The sequence below is a fragment of the Cynocephalus volans genome, chromosome 4 (assembly GCF_027409185.1).
Source record: "Cynocephalus volans isolate mCynVol1 chromosome 4, mCynVol1.pri, whole genome shotgun sequence".
Lineage (NCBI taxonomy): Eukaryota > Metazoa > Chordata > Mammalia > Dermoptera > Cynocephalidae > Cynocephalus > Cynocephalus volans.
Window position 1 is genome coordinate 35869935 of NC_084463.1, and position 8099 is coordinate 35878033.

The window sequence follows — 8099 nt, forward strand, 5'->3', positions numbered from 1 at the left end:
TCTAAGCATCACAGATTTACAAACAAGAAAATAACAAACCATACAGTATATCTGATGAGTTCACAATGATTGCAAGATGTAGTCAGCACGGCCCCAGGGAGAAGAGGCTCAGAAGCACATGGGGGAGAAAAGCAGAGGCCCAGTGAATACAGGTTCTTCTCACCTGCCCAATATCTACTTCCCCATCTCCTGGAAACTGTGCCTGGATTTTCCTTTGGAAACCATTTTGCAACAGTTTTGGGTGAGGCTGATTCCACCCCCACTCCCTTTCCAAAGATAGATGTGTAACCCAGGCTGGCCAGGCAGAATGGTTCTTTCCCCACCATGCAGAGTGGTAAAAATAAGCCACGTCTCAAGGTGAGCCAGAGAGAGCCAGCCCTTGTATTTCTCCAGCAATCATTAGAAGTAAAGTATGCCCTTTGCGCTGCGGGTGCCAATTGGGGGCTGAAGCCTGAGGAGCTGGTGGTCATCTTACCAATGTGGGAAGAGGAACAAAACTGAAACAAAGGCAGGAGTCAAGGATGGGGCACAAGATTTCTAAAGTGACAGAACCCCGGGATTCAGCCATGTCTGACATGTGGTCTGGAGAAAAATAATCAAACTGAGTAAAGAGGTTGGAACTGCCAGAAGGGAGGGGGAGTGGTGGTCAGGGATGGCCACTCTGACAAGGTGACATCACACGTCTTTCCGTCTTGTCTTCTTGCAAGCTCTGTGTCTAACCTGCTGGCCTGTGCTGAAGGACATGAAGGAGTGAGCACGGGCGTCCAGAGAGCGGGAACGGTGACAGCAAAGCTCTCGGCCAGGGGTGCTAGGCACGTACGTCCAAGGAGCAGCAGAAAGGCCAGCTGGGCCAGAGCTAACTGAGCAGGAGGGAGGGTGGGAGGCCGGGCTCAGGTCACGTGAAGCCTATTATCCTTTGAAAGGAGCTTGGCCTCTACTCTCTGCATGTGTGGAAGCCATCAGAGAGTTTTGAGTTGAGCAGTGACGGGAGGGAACTCATGTTTGAAAGGGCCATCAGGGTGGCCCGCACCTGGTGCTTCCTTCTGACAGGCACCAGGCATTAGCCGTGAGGGTGTGGGGAAGGAGGCGGCTACCAGAAGGGGTGGCAGGTGTGGCTGAGACCGGCCCTGGCGGGACAGCACAGCTGGCCTGGCACTCAGCCAGCCAAACAACTACAGGTGACCTTGTCCTCCAGGCAGGCGGGTCCTGAGCAGGTGAGGGGAGGCTGGGTCATGAGGTGGGGGGTGTTATACAGAGTTTGTAGGAAACTTCTAGACAATTGCTGTGCTCCTAAGTGACCGTGGCCCTGGGGCAGACCGGGGGCCCTGTAGGTTCTTGCAATATCTCGGCCCAATGATCTCTGCTCTCCCCAAGCCTGAAGCCGGCCACCTCTTCGGTCCACCACCATGCTGCCAACCCTTCCATTTTCTTCCCTTTCCCTGGGGAGTCCTGGAAATGAGACTGTGCTCAAATGTCCATTCGAAGGGAGCCTTGGCCATCCAAGAGGGTTGCAAGGGCCGAGCTGCGTGTAAATTCCAGCTGTAAATATGAAGCCATAGCCAGTCCTATAGCTAGGGGCTCCTCCACCAAGGTCAGCAGGCTTCTCCCACACAGAGAGAAAGTCAGAAATTGATCTTGCTCTTAGCATTTACCAGGCATTCTCCGAGGAGGCCACTTCATCAGCCGCAGCGTTTGTCTTTGCAAAAGACAACATCTTGTCCTTCCTCCTACCATCCCCAAACACTTGTCACTGCGTCTGGCTCATCCTCTGCCTCCCAATTTGAGCTTTGAATTTGCACATTTTATTCCAGGCTTTCTTACTCAAATCTGGACCCCTAGTGCCTGTCTCAGCATTTGGCATATAGTGGGTGATCAATAAATAAAAAAAACTGTTGAATGTTGCTGAATGAATAAGTTATTGTCATTGATTGCTAACTGACTGGTTCTTCAACATCACCTTCACATCAGCTCCTTGTCCTCAGAAAGCCACATCATAGGCCAGGAAGGAACGTGAAAGGACATCGGGCTTACTAACCTTTCACAACTTTCTGGGAGTGGAAACTAGACCATGGCCTTTGCTCTACACACCCTTTGGTGGGTATAGTGTATACTGCTGTCTTTCATCATTAAAATAAAATAAAATAAATATAAATATATACACATACACACACATATATATAAAGCAGCTTCTAATTAAAAATCTTTATGCTAATTGCTGGGGGTCTGCAAAACTATGGAACAGCACTGCCTCCTAGAAAACGGGGCTGGACAGAGCCCCGCCACACTGGCAGTTAAGTGCCCTGCTGTGCCTGAAGTCACTATCTCACCTCCGCCATCTTGGATAAGTTACTCTCATCTTGAAATCTCAGTTTTCTCATCTGTGAAATGGGAGGGCTAGGATAGGGGATCAGCAGGCCCTTTTTAACTCAGGCATTCTACGACCACAAGTGAAGTAGAATCTGAGGCCCTGATAGAAGAGACATCACAGAGCAGGTGGGAGGTAGGACAGTGAGGTAAGAGCAGATCCTGGACTTGGGAGGGAAGTGCTAACAGCACCCTTCTCATAGGGTTAATAGGGTTAAATGAGTGAATGTGTATTAATTTGGCAAAATATTTAACTATAATAGAATCTCAATAAATTACCACGTCTACTGACCAAATTGATGGTCTATAGCAGCACTATCTAACAGAACTTTCTATGATGACTGGAAATGCTCCATATCTGGATTCATACAGTAACTGCTAGCCACTGTGGCTACTGAGCAGTTTAAATGTGGCTAGTGTGACTGAGGAAAAAAATTTTCATATTTACTTACTTTTAATTGTTTCACATTTAAATAGCCATATGTGGCTATTGGCTCCTGCATCAGACAGAGCAGGTCGAAACACTGAGAGCTGCCAGACTTTTAAAAAGAGCAGCAAGGAGTGGCACATCCAGACAATGGAATATTATTCAGCACTAAGAAGAAATGAGCTATCGAGCCATGAAAAGACATGGAGGAACCTTAATGTATATTCCTACGTGAAAGAATCCAATCTGAAAGGGGACGGACTGCATGATTCCAACTCGATGACATTCTGGAAGAGGCAAAACTATGGAGACGATGAAAAGATCAGGGGTTGCCAGGGATGGCGAGGGGAGGAGGGAGGAATTGGTAGAACATGGAGAATTTGTAGGGCAGTGAGGACACCCTGTGTGTGAGGTCATAACGGTGGGTACAAGTCATCAGACATTCACTCACACCCACGACATGTATACCACCTGGAGAACGCCAATGTAAACTGTGGACTCTGGATGATAATGATGTGTCAGTGCAGTTGTAAATGATGTACTCCTCTGAGGAGGGGGTGGATATGGGAAATCTCTGTAACTTCCTATCAATTTGACTGTGAACCTAAAACTGCTCTGAAAAATACAGTGTGTTTAAGAAGAAAAAACAAAGATTGGAGAGGAATGCATGGAAGAAGGGGGTTGGAGATAAGCCCTCAAGAATGGATAGGGTACGGATAACAAGAGCTGTGTTTGCAAGGACAGCAGGGTTCAGTTGGTGAGTTATCCAGTGGGGGCAGAACAGAGATTTTTTATGAAAAAGAAATGAGGGACAGGCTGGGAGATAATGAGCTCAGGCTGGGGAAGACCTTAAATTTCAGGTTAAAGACCCTAAAATGTATCCACCTACCAATCGAGTCCCTGAAGTTTCCAGCTAGTGCTATGAGATATCCGAAAAGTGTTTTAAAAATATTAATATCCTAAATAAGTATGCTATTGGGGATATTAAGTTTTTTGAGGGTCGAGTCCACATCTTCAAGTTAAATTATGTGAGATTCCTGCTTTCACACTAGGAACTCAGAAGTGCTTAAAACAATTTAAATCAAATAAATAGATAGATTTGCTCAGATCATGCTGCTTTACAAGAATCCTCCATTACCGATGCTGTGTGTTGCCCATATTGCCTGGAAAATTGCAGGCTTTTAGGGAGTCCTGCTTGATGGATTTGTCTAAATGTGTCTGAAAAGAAGTGCACAATGCAGACCACATCGGCGCCGGGGACGTGGCGTTCAGAACGCTTAAGTATCAAGAGAAGATTCTCATTTGTGCTCTCCTGCAGTGCACTATCTTCAAAGGTTCCCAGATTTATTATTTCATCAACAGATCAGAGAGGGGAGTTTGTATGAGATCAAACAAACACGAGTACTATGGGAAGGCTGGCAGGTGATAGTGTATAAATTGCCCGATGGAAAATGTCAAAAGTTGACATCAGAGCAGTAGGAGAGTGGGAAGCACACAGAACTGAGAACAAACGGCTGAGCCTTTCTGTGAGCCAATTCCTTACACAGTCCAGCTAACGTTCTGCAAAAACCCTGGGGCTCAAAACCCACTGAGAATCCACTGAAACCCATTAACTCAAAATCTATCCAGTATTAAAAATTTTTTAGAAAGCATCTCTTTGTTTCTACACCTGTTCTCCTGTTATTTCTGTTGTTATATTTGCTTTCTTCCTCTCTCTCTCTCTCTCTCTCAACCCCCTACCCACACACTACTGCATGCTTTCTTTTTATCTGCCCTGTGTTCATCCCCGTATTTCTTTTACATCTCCTTCTTTACATCCACTTGTTCAGTCTTTCAAGGGTAGTGTATCGATAGTTAAGGCATTTTCCAAGGTGGAAAATTATTATACCCTATGTTAATGCCAGAGCCTTGCAGACTCAGAATCAGATACAAGAAAGACTGATAAAAGTCCCTCCTACCAGCCTCTGTGCTCCTGAACAGGGACTTGCATATATCTGAATGCACAGTAGCAGTTAGGGACATCGGCGGGTGTCTGAGAGCCAGCGCGTGCTTTATGTATATTAACTCATTTGCCCCCCACCCACAGCAATTTCTGCTGCAAGGCCATCTGCTGGGACCAGCCCTTTCTTGATCATATTACCTAAAATAACCACCACCCCCTACCCCACTTCTACCCTTGCCCTGTTTTTATTTTACAGCACTTTTCATTACTTGGCACAAAAAGAAATACTTCTTTCTCTATTGCTAGAAATAAATGCTTACTTTCTTCCCTATTAAAATGCATGTTCCATCACATTTGAACCCTCAACAGCACTGGCAGTAGGCACTAAGATTCTCCAGGAGGGGACACTGCGAGAACACAGAGCTAAGGGGCTTCCCCACAGTCCTCCAACTCCCAAGTTGCAGAGCAGAGATGGGGACACAGGCACACCTTTTACTCCAGTGTCCATGCTCCCGCCACCACACTTGACCTTCCTCACGGTAGTGGGATCAGGATTCGAAGATTAGACCTTTCTGTCCAACAAGAGTCAAGCTTGAATGTGGCTCTGGTATAAAAACTAAATGACCTGAAAATGTATTTGCACTCAAATTACTTTCTCTCCTCTCTTCTTACCGAGTGAGAGGAGGTGCAGAGTAACAAGGAATTCTAACTTCTATAAAAACACACACTGTTAGAATTTCTCCAAGTGCAAGCTCTGAGTGCTCTGTACCATTACTGCTTTGGCACAGAGTTTAATCAATAATCTCTTTATTTTTATTCTCATGTTTCTATGAGTTCCTAGCTTCTCCAAGAATATGCTACCAGAGTCCAATAAATGTCGCTTTACTTTAATTCTCAAAATCAGACTTCATCTGCTGTAAGCTTCCAGCTGCGAGTCTCGATAACTTGAGGCCTTCTCTCTCTCTCCCTCGGTGGAATCAAATAATGGTCCCCGTATTTGCTTTTCCTATTGCTACGGCCAACTGTGGACATCTCTGCCCAGCACAGGCCCTTGTTACATGCCATCTTCTATCCACCTCTTGGGCATGCTGCCTTGGGCATGCTCGTGTATGTTCTTCACTACCGTCTGCCTGCAGAATCCGGGCCTCACACCCGGGGCATGTGGAAGAACTTGTCTCTCCTCTTACCTGTCTCTGGGAAAGCTCCAACTCTACCTCTGAACTCAGAGCGCCCACTTCTGCAATGCAAACTCGCCATCTGTCCCTTCCTCTTCAGGGACAACCCAACACCATCTTCCCCAAAAGGACCTTGCAAAGATCATCCTGCCCTCCCTTCCTGGGGTGAGGTGGGAAAAGAAGATAGTCAATTCAGTTACTTTTTTAAAATTGAAGTCAACCCATTACCTGTAGTTTCTGTATTAGATGCATTTGTACTACTACTAAGCTTTTTATTAATTCGCTTCATACCCTGACCGTTTGCCAAGCTGGTACTACACTTGGCTGACAAATACATCTGCTGTAGCCAAGAAAGAAGAAAACATTTCTCCTTCTCAGATAACATCAGACTTGTGATTTCTCCTGGGATCCTACCACACAGGCCACTCCCACGCAGTGGCTGGCAGTGCCCCTGTGATCCTCACTGGACGTAGGGGACAGGGGAGGACAGGCTGGAGGCAGTGACCCAGGCTGCCATCACTAGCTCAGCACTAGCATACGCTGCTGCCTCCGATGCTGCTCCTGAGTTATTAACAGCTGAACAGAATTCCGAACCTTCTGTTCCTAACACATTTCTAACGCCTTTCATAATCCACAGTTGTTATCAAAAGGCATTGGCAGCTGTGAAGAAAGGTGGGTGGGCAGACAAAATAAATTAATAAATGAAGAGTTCCTGTATAGAATGCTCAGCTCAGCACAGCTTGAAATCTTACCATGACCCACCTCGGGATAGGGCAACCTAATCAGGCTTCCTTTCCTCCTCCACCCTCATGCAAGAGAACACAGTGCTAACGTCAGTCAGGCAGTAGACCCACAGTCACAGAGCACCGACCTACACAGAGAAACATCCTGGTGTTGGTGAAGAGACAAGGAGCCCACCAGGAAGACAAAGACCTCTTGGTTGGGTAGAGACCCAGTAACAGCAATTCTTCAACAATTTGAATGTGTAAAGTATATCAGGAATGATGAGCGATGAGCACATGCCAGAGTGCAACTTCAAATCCAGCAGTGGTGGAAGAAACTCCTTTTGCTTTTATCCTGGCATCTCCGGTGTGTTCCAACGTCCCTCCTTCTGGCTTTTGAGCATTTGAAAAGTGGAGGAGGTTGAACAGTGGGGGCTCAATCTATCCATACTCCAGAGAGGAGTAATAAAAAGTTCCTGATCCCTCAAAATGGTTTCCTCATTTCTAAAGATCTGGTTGAGAGGGATTCTGGTAGATTTTAAGGTCTACATATTATCTAAGTCAGGGTGTCTAAAGAAGAAGGGAAATGGCTGAACTAAAACACCCACGATCAATGGGCACGGCCAATGAGCCAGCCATGTTCAGACATGCACTGAGCATCTCCTCTGTCCCCTCTGTGTCAGCACTGTGCTAGGCACCAGGGATGAAAAGATGAAGATGTACTCCCTGCGCTTAAGATGCCCACGGGCTAGTGAAAAGGAATTTTCATATGGTAGCACATCAGATGTCACCATGGCCACATGGGATGCTGTGAAAGGCAAAGGCAGTAGATGATGGAAGAGGGAGTGAGGGAAATTCAAGGAAAGAGCAAATCCTTGGGCTAAGTCTTCAAGAACAAGAAGGAGTGAGCCAGCTGGAGAAAAATGAGGAAGTTATTCCAGGCAAAGTCTACAGCACAGGCCAAGGTTTATAGAAAACTGAAGGAACCAAGAGCATTTGGAGAACTTCCACCATTTCTATGTGATTGAAATATAAGGTTGAGGTGGGAGTGGCAAGGAATCGGTATAACTCATATTAAGAAAAGTCTTGTGAGTCACCCCAAGAAATCGAAATTTATCTTGAGGTTTGATGGGGAGCCTTCAGAGCATCAAAAGGGGAAAGACATGGACAGACTTATAATATGGAAAGACCCATCTCACAAAAACGTGGAGGTAAAGACTGGATAAAAGGATAGGGTGGACACTGGAGCCAGGGAGACCTGTTAGGGACCAGTCAAAATTTCAGGTAAGAATAGATAAGACCCTAAACTGATAAATAGGAACACACATCAACAATGACCATTGGAAAGTATTTGGCTTCTTATGCATGGTTTCCTCTATTGAGAATGAGCCACACAGAATAATACCTCCTATGATGCTAATTTTATCATAATTATAGTATTTCTACAAGTACAGAAAAAGTGAACTCAT